Source organism: Grampus griseus, assembly GCF_964374135.1.
Source record: "Grampus griseus genome assembly, chromosome: 3".
NCBI lineage: Eukaryota > Metazoa > Chordata > Mammalia > Artiodactyla > Delphinidae > Grampus > Grampus griseus.
Genome location: NC_139019.1, coordinates 39,257,458 through 39,271,724, shown reverse-complemented (window position 1 = coordinate 39,271,724; position 14,267 = coordinate 39,257,458). Strand labels below are relative to the sequence as shown.

At 37.8% G+C, this 14,267-nt stretch overlaps 1 long non-coding RNA gene and 1 pseudogene across 2 annotated transcripts in view; both read left to right on the top strand.

Annotated features, from left to right (window-relative positions):
• Positions 1-14,267, top strand: part of LOC309819546 — a 636,463-nt gene that overhangs the window by 380,384 nt on the left and 241,812 nt on the right. The window lies entirely within an intron of this gene.
• On the top strand, positions 6,747-7,356 carry LOC309821254 (ADP-ribosylation factor-like protein 6-interacting protein 1; annotated as a pseudogene). The gene has a single exon. The product of its transcript is annotated as an ADP-ribosylation factor-like protein 6-interacting protein 1 (transcript).

Sequence of the window (14,267 nt, the reverse complement as noted above, 5' to 3'; positions counted from 1 at the left end):
CTGTGCTTTTGACTAACTGGCTATAGATCGAAGGTTCCAACAGTCCCACCCTGGGGTTCAATTAATTTGCAAGGGGAGCTCGCAAAACTCAGAGAACCATTTTATTTACTAGATTCCTGGTTTATTATGAAAGGATATAACTCAGGAACAACCAGATGGAAGCGATGCATAGGACAATGTATGCGGAAAGGGCTTGGAGCTTCTGGCCCTCTTTGAGTGGACCACTCTCTCCAAATCTCCGTGTGTTCACCATCCTGCGGGTTCTCTGAATCTCATCATTTTTTCTGTGGCCACACCACTTGGCTTGCGGGATCTTAGTTCCCTGAGCAGGGATGGAACCCAGGCCCTTCGCAGTAAAAGCGCAGAGTCCTAACCACTGGACCACCAGCGAATTCCCAACCTCATCATTTTGGTTTTTTTTTATGGAGACTTTATTATGTAGGCATAATTGATTAAATCATTGGCCATAGGTGATTAAACTCAACCTTCAGCCCTTCTTCCCTCTAGTAAGTTGGTGGGGGCCAGGCCAGGGGATCGAAAGTTCCAATACTAAAATCACTTGGTTGGCTCCACTGGCAGCCAGACCCCATCCTTAGGTGCCTTTAAAAAATGACCTTATTAGCATAAATCCAGTTGTGGTGACAGGGGCTTGTTATGAATGACAGGACACCCATTTCACCTTTATGCCTCTGAATCTATTTCAGGAACTGAGGACAAGAGAGCAAATATTGTAATAAAAGGTGCTCCCATTGTTCCTATCACTCAGAAAATTTCAAGAGTTTTGGGAACTGTGAGCCAGGAACCATGGATGAAGACCAAATATATATGAGGAATATATTTCAGTCATCTGAATGACCAAACATATATTTCTTATAAATCACAGCATCACACAGGCTGATGAGTAATGATAGTTTATACACTCAGGTAATCATCATCTCAGTCAAAATATAGAATACTTACATAATCCCAGAACAATCCCTCCTGTCAATTTTGAGCTACCCCCCTCCCGGATTTCACCCAAGACAACCACTGATTTTTGTTACTGTAATATAAATTTGTCTTTCTTAGCATTTTGTATAAGTGGAATCATATAATATAAACTGTTTTATGTCTGACTTATTTCACTTATCATGATATTTTCTAAAGTTTTTTTTATTGTGATAAGAACACTTAACATCAGCTCTACTCTCCTAACAAAATTTTAAGTACAAAATACAGTATTGTTAACTATAGGTACAGTGTTGTACAGAAGATCTCTAAAACGTATTCATATCTTGAATAACTGAAACTTTATACCCTTCAAATGGCAACTCCCCATTTCCTTCCTTGCCCCCCCCACCCCAGTCTCTGGTAAACACCATTCTCATGTCTGTTTTTATGAGTTTGACTATTTTAGATACTTCACATAAATGAAATCATGCAATATTTGTGCTTTTGTGTCTGGCTTATTTCACTTAGCATGTATTCCAGGGTCATCCATATTGTCTCATAGGGCAATATTTCCTTCTTTTTAAGGCTGAATAGTGTTCCATCATGTGTATATAACGCATTTTCTTTCCATCAATGGACATTTAGGTTATTTCCATATCTTGGCTATTGTATTATTATTATATTATTACTGCAGTGAACATGGGAGTGCATATCTCTTCAAGATTCTGATTTCAGTTCTTCTGGATATTACCCAGAAGCAGGATTGCTAGATCATATGATAATTCTATAATTAGTTTTTTGAAGAACTTCCATACAGGTTTTCGTAGCACTGTACCATTTACATTTCTACCATTTAAAAAAATGACTGAAATTAATGAATATTTAGCAAAGTCACAGGATATAAGCTCAATATATAAAATTTAATTGTATTTCTGTATCTACCAAAGAACAATTAGAAAATGAAATTGAAAATTAACAATTTTAAGACCCATTAAAAATAATTAGGAATTAGTATAAAAGTATATATGCAAATATCAACATTTGAAAGTACAAAGTATTGCTAAGAGAAATAAAGAAGATCTAAATAATTTGAGGGATATATTATGATGAGTTGGAAAAACTCAAAATTGTTAAAATGTACATTTTCCACAATTTGATGTGTAGAATAAAATCAATCTCAACCAGAATTTGATTATAAAAATAAAAATGTTTTTATTACATTCTCATTTTTTGAAGGGTATTTTCTCAAGCTATAGAATTTTTTTAACATCTTTATTGGAGTATAATTGCTTTACAATGGTATATTAGTTTCTGCTGTATAACAAAGTGAATCAGCTATATGTATACGTATATCACCATATCCCCTCCCTCTTGCCTCTCCCTCCCACCCTCCCTATCCCACGCCTCTAGGTGGTCACAAAGCACTGAGCTGATCTCCTTGTGCTATGTGGCTGCTTCCCACTAGCTATCTATTTTACATTTGGTAGTGTATATATGTCAATGCTACTCTTTCACTTCGTCCCAGCTTACCCTTCCCTGTTCCTGTGTCAAGTCCATTCTCTACCTCTGTGTCTTTATGCCTGTCCTGCCCCTAGGTTCATCAGGACCTTTTTTTTTTTTTTTTTTTTTTAGATTCCATATATATGTGTTAACATATGGTATTTGTTTTTCTCTTTCTGACTTACTTCAGTATGTATGACAGACTCTATGTCCATCCACCTCACTGCAAATAACTCAGTTTCGTTTCTTTTTATGGCTGAGTAATATTCCATTGTATATATGGGCCACATCATCTTTATGCATTCATCTGTTGATGGACACTTAGGTTGCTTCCATGTCCTGGCTATTGTAAATAAAGCTGCAATGAATATTGTGGTACATGACACTTTTTGAATTATGGTTTTCTCAGGGTATATACCCCATAGTGGGATTTCTGGGTCGTATGGTAGTTCTATTTTTAGTTTTTAAGGAACCTCAATACTGTTCTCCATAGTGGCTGTATCAATTTACATTCCCACCAACAGTACAAGAGGGTTCCCTTTTCTCACCCCCTCTCCAGCATTTATTGTTTGTAGATTTTTTGATGATGGCCATTCTGACCTGTGTGAGATGATACCTCATTGTGGTTTTGATTTGCATTTCTCTAATGATTAGTGATGTTGAGCATCCTTTCATGTGTTTGTTGGCAATCTGTATATCTTCTTTGGAGAAATGTCTATTTAGGTCTTCTGCCTATGTTTGTATTGGGTTTTTTGTTTTTTTGATATTGAGCTGCATGAGCTCCTTGTATATTTTAGAAATTAATCCTTTGTCAGTTGCTTCGTTTGCAAATATTTTCTCCCATTCTGAAGGTTGTCTTTTCATCTTGTTTATGGTTTCCTTTGCTGTGCAAAAGCTTTTAAGTTTCATTAGTCCCATTTGTTAATTTTTTTTTTCTTTCCATTTCTCTAGGAGGTGGTCAAAAAGGATCTTGCTGTGATTTATGTCATAGAGTGTTCTGCCTATGTTTTCCTTTAAGAGTTTTATAGTGTCTGGCCTTAAATTTAGGTCTTTAATCCATTTTGAGTTTATTTTTGTGTATGGTGTTAGGGAGTGTTCCAGTTTCATTCTTTTACATGTAGCTGTCCAGTTTCCCAGAACCACTTATTGAAGAGGCTGTCTTTTTTCCATTGTATATCCTTGCCTCCTTTGTCAAAGATAAGGTGGCCATATGTGCATGGGTTTATCTCTGGGCTTTCTATCCTATTCCATTGATCTATACTTCTGTTTTAGTGCCAGTACCATATTGTCTTGATTACTGTAGCTTTGTAGTATAGTCTGAATCAGGGAGCCTGATTCCTCCAGCTCCTTTTTTCTTTCTCAAGATTGCTTAGGCTATTTGGGGTCTCCTGTGTTTCTGTACAAATTGTAAAATTTTTTGTTGTAGTTCTGTGAAAAATGCCATTGGTAGTTTGATAGGGATTGCACTGAATCTGTAGATTGTTGAGCTATCGAAATTTTTTTTAATGTGACTTTTTTAGCATTGGTTTTCAGCAGTTTTAATAAGAATTGCCCAAGTATGGTTTTCTTTGTACTTAACCTTTTTGAGGTTTGCTGAGGGCTTGAATTTCTAAGTCAATTTTTCATCAAATTTGGGAAAATTTTGGCCATTATTTATTGGAACACTGTTTTCTTCATTTCTTCACTTTTTTCTCCTGAGGCTTTTTAAAAACATGTATTTTAGTCATTCATTTTTGTACCTGAATTACCTGTTCATTTTTCCTCAATTTCTTTTCTTTTTTAGATTGCATTATTTCTGTTGATCTTTTATAGAGTTCAGAGACTCTTTAATATGCCTCTCCAATCACCTGTCAAGCACTTTCAGTGAATTTATTTCATCTCTTTTATAATAGTTTTCAGTTTTAAAGTTTCCTTTTGACTCTTGTTTTATGGTTTGCATTTCTCTGCTGGTATTCCCTACCTGTTCCCTCACTAATTCTCTGACTATATTTTCCCTTATTTTTTTAAACATTTATAATAGCTTTTTTAAAAGGTTTCCTCTAAATCCAACATTTGGACCATTTTAAAATTACTCTGGAATATTTTTTCTTGACTCTAGGTCACATTTTTCTATTTCTTTGCATATAGTTATTGATTTGCCTTGTATTTTGTAGATGATATAGAGATTCTAGTTCTATTTTCTTCCTCTGAAGGATTTTGATTTTTGTTCCTGTGGTTATTTCTAATAACTGGCTGATCATCTTGATCTTGTTTTATGAGCAGTTCTGCAGAAATCTGAATTTTCTCAAACCCCTCTTATTTTGAGGAACTCGACCTTCCAAATCTGTCTTCCCAGAAGATCTTGTCAGGATTCAAATTTAGACTCTGTTAGAGAAGGAGTAGAATAGGCTTTACTTTAGGGCATGGCCCTTACTGTTAATTCATAGACTTTCTGACTTCTATGCTGGTGCCCAGATTTTTCAGTTTGCTAGGATATTAAAAATGTCTCCACTTTGCATGTGCCTGACCTGCCTTGTCCCCAGCACTATTTAATCTATATTGCCTCTGTGCTATTCTGTTACAAGCCTACCACAGCCACTCTTTGCTATGTCTTATGTAGTGTTGCCTGCCCTTAGCCAAGGATTCACAGAAAAGCCTCGCACAATTTCCTCATGTCTCTGTCTGCATAGGTCTCTGCCATCTAGAGGTCTGTCCGGTGTTTCAGCTACTCCTAACTTTGTAGGGCTCTGTGTGGACCCTAGGTTTTTGTGCTTATGGTCAAGAAATTGTTCCCTGGTGAGGTCTGGGTAATCATAAGATCAAATCATAAGTTTCTCTTTCTTTGAGAAATATAGTTTTGTTCTGTTGTTGCAATATCTGGAAACAAATATTGTTTAAATATCTGATGAAACTGTTTCATCAGTTATAGTCTTTATTGGGAAAGCTAGTCTAGTACTAGCTACTGTTATAGTCAAAAAAAAAAAAGTCTATATTTATGGTTTGAGCATTTTTTCACTTGTCAATAGATAATGAACATTTTTCCATGCCAACATGATTTTTTTTAATTTGCACAGTATTCCATTACAAAAGTGAATTAGTTTATATAATATATCTTCTATGTTTTAAGGTTTGATTAAATCTAATAGTTTTTAGTGTCTTCTATGTGCCATGCATCGGACCAAGAGTTTTACAGAGCAAGCTCATTTGATTCTTGCAACAAACCTGTGAAGTAGGGGCACAAAACTGAATTTTCCAAATGAGGAAAAAGGCATAGAAAATTAAAATAATTTACTCAAAATCACCAAATCAGTAAAGTGAAGCTGAGATTTATGTCTAATTATAATATACAATTCGACTCTCATGTGTTTAACTCAATATCAAAAATCTCTTTGATGTATAAAATAATGGTATTACATTTAATTAAAAATTTATTAATACAGAGATTTAAATTTTTTATAGTTTAACTAGTCATAAGTGTTTCAAACTCTGTGACTCGCTGGTTTATATCTTTTGCTCCATTTGTCCTGAGGTACTCATGTTTTATTTGTTTCTAAGAACTCTGTGTATAAAATGCTATCTACCAATCAATTCTTATACACTACCTATGCTTTTTTCAAAAAGAGTTGATCATATTTTAAAATTACATAAATGTTTACCTGTATGTTTTTAGGGTATTTTTGGTTTTTTGTTTCCTTTAAGTTTTTTGTTTTTTTAATAAATTTATTTGTTTTGGGCTGCGTTGGGTCTTCATTGCTGTGCACGGGCTTTCTCTAGTTGCAGTGAGCGGGGGTTACTCTTCCTTGCGGTGACAGGCTTCTCATCACAGTGCCTTCTCTTGTTGTGGAGCACAGGCTCTAGGTGCATGGGCTCAGTAGTTGTGGCTCTCGGGCTCTAGAACACAGGCTCAGTAGTTGTGGCGCATGGGCTTAGTTGCTCTGAAGCATGTGGGATCTTCCTAGACCAGGGCTCGAACCCCTGTCCCCTGCATTGGCAGGTGGATTCTTAACCACCGTGCCACCAGGGAAGCCCCTATTTCCTTTCATTTTAACCATTATTTTATTCTTTCAACAAATCAGTAACTAAAAAGATATCATTGATTTAAAATTAGAATAATTTTATTTATAAAACATTTAAATATTTGTATGTATGTGTCTGAGCTTTCTATTTTTTTGTTGTTCTGGTTGATTATATTGTCACTACTTTAGTGTACAGTAGTACATTTCTTTAATAATTTTATTTTAATTAAGATATCCTTTTATGAGGGTTGTCATGAGTGGCTCTGAGGAAGGCCAGTTTTGGGGGCGTCTTGCTCTAGCTGAGGGGGCACCTTGGGAACGATGGTGGAAGGAGATTCTCGCAGCACCAGCCTGCTGGCTGCAGAGACTGCAAGTCTGGAAGAGTAGCTGCAAAGATGGGGAGAAGTTATGCTGATGGCAGATGAAGTCTTCCAATGGGGAAGAGCTTGGTTTCCACCTGCCATCATGGGTATGGTTTCTTTGGTGTTTCTGACTATCTACTATCTAGATCCATCCATTCTGTCCAGTGTTTCCTGTTTTGTTGTTTCTGTGCTTGGCTGACTACCTTGTTCCCATTCTAGCACCTAGAATTTTTGGCTCCAATAAATGGACCACTGAGTAACAGCAGTGAGTCCTTGAAATTTGAAGCAATCTAGTAAAAACTCGACACAGAGCTGTGGGCTGGTAGAAACACCTCCTTATGCTAAAGAAAGAAAGGCCTAAACTGTACTTCATGACCATGATCATTTCTCTTGCTGTGGTTGTTTGGGTGGGACAGCAAGTCCACAACCTCCTTCTCTCCTACCTGATAGTGACTTTCTTACTCTTGCTTCCTGGACTAAACCAACATGGAATCATTTCGAAGTACATTGGAATGGCCAAAAGAGAGATAAACAAGCTTCTCAAACAAAAAGAAAAGAGAAATGAATAATGCATCTGCTTTATTCGGTGTGATTAATGGTGTATACATTGTCCTTGGGGATAGTGTCTGTTATGCTGTCTGGATACAAAAATGTTACAGATGTAGCTCTTTGCTGTCCCTCATTCTGCCCTTAGTGGAAATTCCGACTTGCCAAGTAAGGCTTTATGCCCAGTGTCTTCATGGGTGTGTTCTCATCAGCTGGCCTTATATGGACAACTCATTCATCATTACCACTTGTTTTGGTTTTTCTCACCCAGGGTTAATTGAACTCTTACTTTTAAAATAATATAGTGGTGAACTTCATCCTTTAGTACAGTTAACAGTGGCTTGGGATAACTGTTCAAGTTGATTTTTGCTTTAGCTGGATACAAAATCATGGTCTGTGACTACAGGAAGCTGGTTCTACTGTCTGCTTCCACAGTCTGCTTAAACAACAGTCTGGTTTCATGAATATAGAAACCAAGTTTACCACTTCTGATGAAGAGACCAATTAAGATTCATTCCTCATTCTGTTTCTATACTGTGGGAGAAGAATCCTTGTGGAATAAAATGAACCTAATTCCATGGCCTAGTATGTGTTGGCTTCTCCCTTGTGCAGAATTTAGCAACTTGTTGGAAACATTGATCCTTCCTCCCAAATGGGGAATCTGACAGGCTTAGAACTCTTGTTCCCTTGCACTTAAAGTTAGTACATCCTTAAAGGCTTTTTAGTAGCAAGCTTACACAAGATGATATTTAGGATTTTTAGCATACTTTTAATTTCAGATTTTCAGCTAACTGAAACTAAAGTACATAATAGGTTGAGTCATGTCTATGACCTTCATTCCAAGACCAGCCAATAAAGAACAAAACTCATCCTGTGTTTAGTCAAGATTCATTTCAGTAGAAAATCCTACTAGTTTTTCAAGACCAGAATAAGCCTTTAAAGGTAAGCCTCAAGTTTCTCATTTTATGGTAACACTGGCTGCTTTTGGTCCCCATAGATGGAGTAGTTGAAATCTGTAGGAATGAACTTCTGAGGGCTGGAAATGTGACATATTTGGGAACAATTTTTAAACTGATTAACTAGCTATAATATAGTTTTGTGAATTTATTGCACTGATGCTATAAAACCTGGACCTTGTGGTATATCTGTTCCTAAAGAAAAATTGTTTTCTCCCCTTCAGTATTGCTGTAACAGTGGCACCATGTAGCATATGTTTGACTTTTCTTTTTTAATATTTCGTATACAAGCTACCATAATTTACATGTGTTTCCTCATTGTAAATAAACTTGTCTTCCTATCTGGAGTTTTGTGTTTATGTGTATTCTACCAATTAACTACTTTTGCGATTTTAATCCTGTGTTATTTCTTCTACTTTTTTTGTGTAAAAGGGGAAAAATAAAAAAGCTGGAATCCAAAAAAAAAAAGATATTCTTTTATCTACCTTATAGATTTTGTTATATTGTCTTCTTATTAGTTATTCTATGTATTTTATATTTGAAGAAAACCCTCTAAAAGCTTTCTTTCTTTTTTTTTTTCATGTCACTATGTGGCTTGTGAGATCTCAGTTCACCGGTCAGGGATTGAACCTGGGCCACAGCAGTGAAAGCCAGGAATCCTAACCACTAACTAGGCTAGCAGGGAACTCCTGAAGCTTTCCTTTTTAATTTATGTAACTTGGCACTTTTGTTTATGTCTTTTTACTAATTCTTAATCTTATGTTACAGATGCCCAAACAAGTATCATAAATTTTGCTATTTGATTGTCCTTGTAGCTTATATTACATACTCAATTTCCATAAATATACAATGAGTGTTAGTAGAAAGACTATAATTCCTGCGTGAAGAGCACATTATTTAAGTTATATACCTGAAATATCAGCATGTGAATTAAATAAATAAGTCCTGGGAATGTAATGCACAACATGGTGACTATAGTTAATAATACTGTATTGTGTATTTGAAAGTTGCCAAGATGAGACCTTCAAGATGGCAAAAGGTCACCTTCTTCTCCACAAATACATCAGAAATACATCTACATGTGGAACAACTGCTACAGAACACCTACTGAATGCTGGCAGAAGACCTCTGACCCCCCAAAAGGCAAGAAACTCCCCACGTACCTGGGTAGGGCAAAAGAAAAAAGAAAAAACAGAAGAATAGGGATGGGACCTGCACCAGTGGGAGGGAGCTGTGAAGGAGGAAAGGTTTCCACACACTAGGAAGCCCCTTCGTGGGCAGAGACTGTGGGTGGCAGAGGGGGGAAGCTTCGGAGCCACGGAGGAGAGCACAGCAACATGGGTGCAGAAGGCAAAGCGGAGATTCCTGCACAGAGGATCAGTGTCGACCAGCACTCATCAGTCCAAGATGCTTGTCTGCTCAATGGCCGGGGCGGGCGGGGGCTGGAAGCTGAGGCTCGGGCTTCGGTCGGATCCCAGGGAGAGGACTGGGGTTGGCGGCGTGAACACAGCCTGAAGGGGGCTAGTGCGCCACAGCTAGCCGGGAGGGAGTCCTGGAAAAGGTCTGGAGCTGCCTAAGAGGCAAGAGACCATTGTTTCGGGGTGCACGAGGAGGGGGGGATTCAGAGCACCACCTAAACGAGCTCCAGAGTTGGGTGTGAGCTGTGGCTACCAGCACGGACACCAGAGATGGGCATGAGATGCTACGGCTGCTGCTGCCACCACCAAGAAGTCTGTGTGCAAGCACAGGTCACTCTTCACACCTCCCCTCCCAGGAGCCTGTGCAGCCCGCCACTGCCAGGGTCCCATGATCCAGGGACAACTTCCCCGGAAGAACACGTGGCACGCCTCAGGCTGGTGCAAAGTCACGCTGGCCTCTGCTGCCACAGGCTCACCCCGCATCTGTACCCCTCCCCCACCCCGGCCTGAGTGAGCCAGAGCCCCCGAATCAGCTGCTCCTTTAACCCCGACCTGTCAGAGCAAAGAACAAATGCCCTTAGGCAACCTTCATGCAGACACAGGGCCAAATCCAAAGCTGAACCCCAGGAAATGTGCGAACAAAGAAGAGAAAGGGAAATCTCTCGCAGCAGCCTCAGCAGAGGATTAAATCTCCACAATCAACTTGATGTACCGTGCATCTGTGGAACACCTGAATAGACAACAAATCATCCCAAAATTGTGGCAGTGGACTTCGGGAGCAATGATTATATATATATATATATATATACTGTCCTTTTTCTCTTTTTGTGACTGTGTATTTGTATGCTTCTTTGTGTGATTTTGTCTGTATAGCTTTGCTTTTACCATTTGTCCTAGGGTTCTGTCTGTCCGTATTTTGTTGTTTTTTTTTAGTATAGTTTTTAGTGCTTGTTATCATAAGTGGATTTGTTTTCTGGTTTGGTTGCTCTCTTCTTTCTTATTTTTTTCTTTTTTTATTATTGCTCTTTAATTTTTTTTAATTTTTTTATTTTTTTGCAGTATGTGGGCCTCTCACTTTTGTGGCCTCTCCCGTTGCAGAGCAGAGGCTCCGGACATGCAGGCTCAGTGGCCGTGGCTCATGGGCCTAGCCACTCTGCGGCATGTGAGATCTTCCCGGACTGGGGCACGGACCCGTGTCCCCTGCATTGGCAGGCAGCCTCTCAACCACTGCGCCACCAGGGAAGCCCTAATTTTTAATAATTATTTTTTATTTTAATAACTTTATTTTATTTTATTTTTTCTTTCTTTCTTTCTTTTTTTCTCCCTTTTCTTCTGAGCTGTGTGGCTGACAGGGTCTTGGTGCTCTGGCCAGGTGTCAGGCCTGTGCCTGTGAGGTGGGAGAGCCAAGTTCAGGACATTAGTCTGCCAGAGACCTCCCGGCTCCATGTAATATCAAACGGTGAAAGGTTTCCCAGAAATCTCCATCTCAACGCTAAGACCCACCTCCACTCAACGAACAGCAAGCTACGGTGCTGGACACCCTATGCCAAACAACTAGCAAGAGAGGAACACAAACTCACCCATTAGCAGAGAGGCTGCCTAAATTCATATAAGGTCACAGACACCCCAAAACACACCACCGGACGCAGTCCTGACCACCAGAAAGACAAGATCCAGCCTCATCCACCAGAACACAGGCACTAGTCCCCTCCACCAGGAAGCCTACACAACCCACTGAACCAATCTTAGCCATTGGGGGCAGGCAACAAAAACAACAGGGAACTATGAACCTGCAGCCTGTGAAAAGGAGACCCCAAATACAGTAAGTTAAGCAAAATGAGAAGACAGAGAAACACACAGCAGATGAAGGAGCATGGTAAAAACCCATCAGACCAAACAAAGAGGAAATAGGCAGTCTATCTGAGAATGAAATCAGAGTAATGATAGTAAAGATGATACCAAATATTGGAAATAGAATGGAGAAAATACAAGAAACGTATAACAAGGACCTAGAAGAACTAAAGAGCAAACAAACAATGATGAACAACACAATAAATTACATTAAAAATTCTCTAGAAGGAATCAATAGCAGAATAACTGAGGCAGAACGGATAAGTGACCTGGAAGATAAAATAGTGGAAATAACTACTGCAGAACAGAATAAAGGAAAAGAATGAAAAGAATTGAGGACAGTCTCTGAGACCTCTGGGACAACATTAAACACACCAACATTCGAATTATAGGGGTCCCAGAAGAAGAAGAGAAAAAGAAAGGGACTGAGAAAATATTTGAAGAGATTATAGTTGAAAACTTCCCTAATATGGGAAAGGAAATAGTTAATCAAGTCCAGGAAGTGCAGAGAGTCCCATACAGGATAAATCCAAAGAGAAACACACCAAGACACATAGTAATCAAACTATCAAAAATTAAATACAAAGAAAAAATATTAAAAGCAGCAAGGGAAAAATAACATACAAGGGAATCCCCATAAGGTTAGCAGCAGATCTTTCAGCAGAAACTCTGCAAGCCAGAAGGGAGTGGCAGGACATATTTAAAGTGATAAAATAGAAAAATCTACAACCAAGATTACTCTACCCAGCAAGGATCTCATTCAGATTTGACGGAGAAATTAAAACCTTTACAAACAAGCAAATCTAAGAGAATTCAGCACCACCAAACCAGCTTTACAACAAATGCTAAAGGAACTGCTCTAGGCAGGAAACACAAGAGAAGGAATAGACCTACAATAACAAACCCAAAACAATTAAGAAAATGGTAATAGGAACATACATGTCGATAATTATCTTAAATGTAAATGGATTAATTGCTCCAACAAAAAGACATAGACTGGCTGAATGGATACAGAAAGAAGACCCATATATATGCTGTCTACAAGAGACTGACTTCAACCTAGGGACACATACAGACTGAAAGTGATGGGAAGGAAAAAGATATTCCATGCAAATGTAAATCAAAGGAAAGCTGGAGTAGCAATTCTCATATCAGACAAAATAGACTTTATAACAAAGACTATTACAAGAGACAAAGAAGGACACTATATAATGATCAAGGGATCAATCCAAGAAGAAGATATAATAATTGTAAATATTTATGCACCCAACATAGGAGCACCTCAATATATAAGGCAAATGCTAACAGCTATAAAAGGGGAAATTGACAGTAACACAATCATAGTAAGGGACTTTAACACCCCACTTTCACCAATGGACAGGTCATCCAAAATGAAAATATATAAGGAAACACAAGCTTTAAATGATACATTAAACAAGACGGGCTTAATTGATATTTATAGGACATTCCATCCAAAAACAACAGAATACACTTTCTTCTGAAGTGCTCATGGAACATTCTCCAGGGTAGATCATATTTTGAGTCACAAATCAAGCCTTGGTAAATTTAAGAAAATTGAAATTGTATCCAGTATCTTTTCCAACCACAACGCTATGAGACTACATATCAAGTACATGAAAAAATCTGTAAAAAATACAAACACATGGAGTCTAAACAATATGCTACTAAATAACCAAGAGATCACTGAAGAAATCAAAGAGGAAATAAAAAAATACCTAGAAACAAATGACAATGAAATCATTATGACCCAAAACCTATGGGATGCAGCAAAAGTAGTTCTAAGAGGGAAGTTTATAACAATACAATCCTACCTCAAGAAACAAGAAACATCTCAAATAAACAACCTAACCTTACACCTAAAGTAATTAGAGAAAGAAAAACAAACAAAAAAAAAACCCCAAGGTTAGCAGAAGGAAAGAAATCATAAGGATCATATCAGAAATAAATGAAAAAGAAATGAAGGAAATGACAGCAAAGATCAATAAAATTAAAGCTGGTTCTTTGACAAGGTAAACAAAATTGATAAACCATTAGCCAGACTCATCAAGAAAAAAAGGAGACTCAAACGAACAGATTTAAAAAGTGAAAAAGGAGGAGTAACATCTGACAGTGCAGAGATACAAAGGATCATGAGAGATTACTACAAGCAGCTATATGCCAATAAAATGGACAACCTGGAAGAAATGGACAAATTCTTAGAAAAGCACAACCTTCTGAGACTGAACCAGGAAGAAATAGAAAATATAAACCGACCAATCACAAGCACTGAAATTGAGTCTGTGATTAAAAATGTTGGAACTTGTTCCTTTTGAAAAAGTGTTTCTTTGGAAGTCAGATTTACTATTTCCAGAAAGAAAGTTTTTGTTAGAATATATTTAAGCATTCAAAAAAATATATTGTGCCCTTTAGATAACTAAAAGCTGTTTTAAAGTTGAAAAAAATATTTAAATGTATGTTGAAACTATGGTAGCTCATGGCAGGCCCTCTGAAGGTCCAATGGTACAGTGAGAAATCAAACATAGAAGGACTTATATATGATATAAAAAGTTACCTTACATGATAGTAGGAACACTCTTGAGTGCTGATGTTGTTCCTTCCCCAACCCAGTGGTACAAGGGGAAAGATTCTTTTTATTCTTTTTTTTACTGAAATATTATTAATTTACAATGTTGTGTTAGTTTCAGGTGT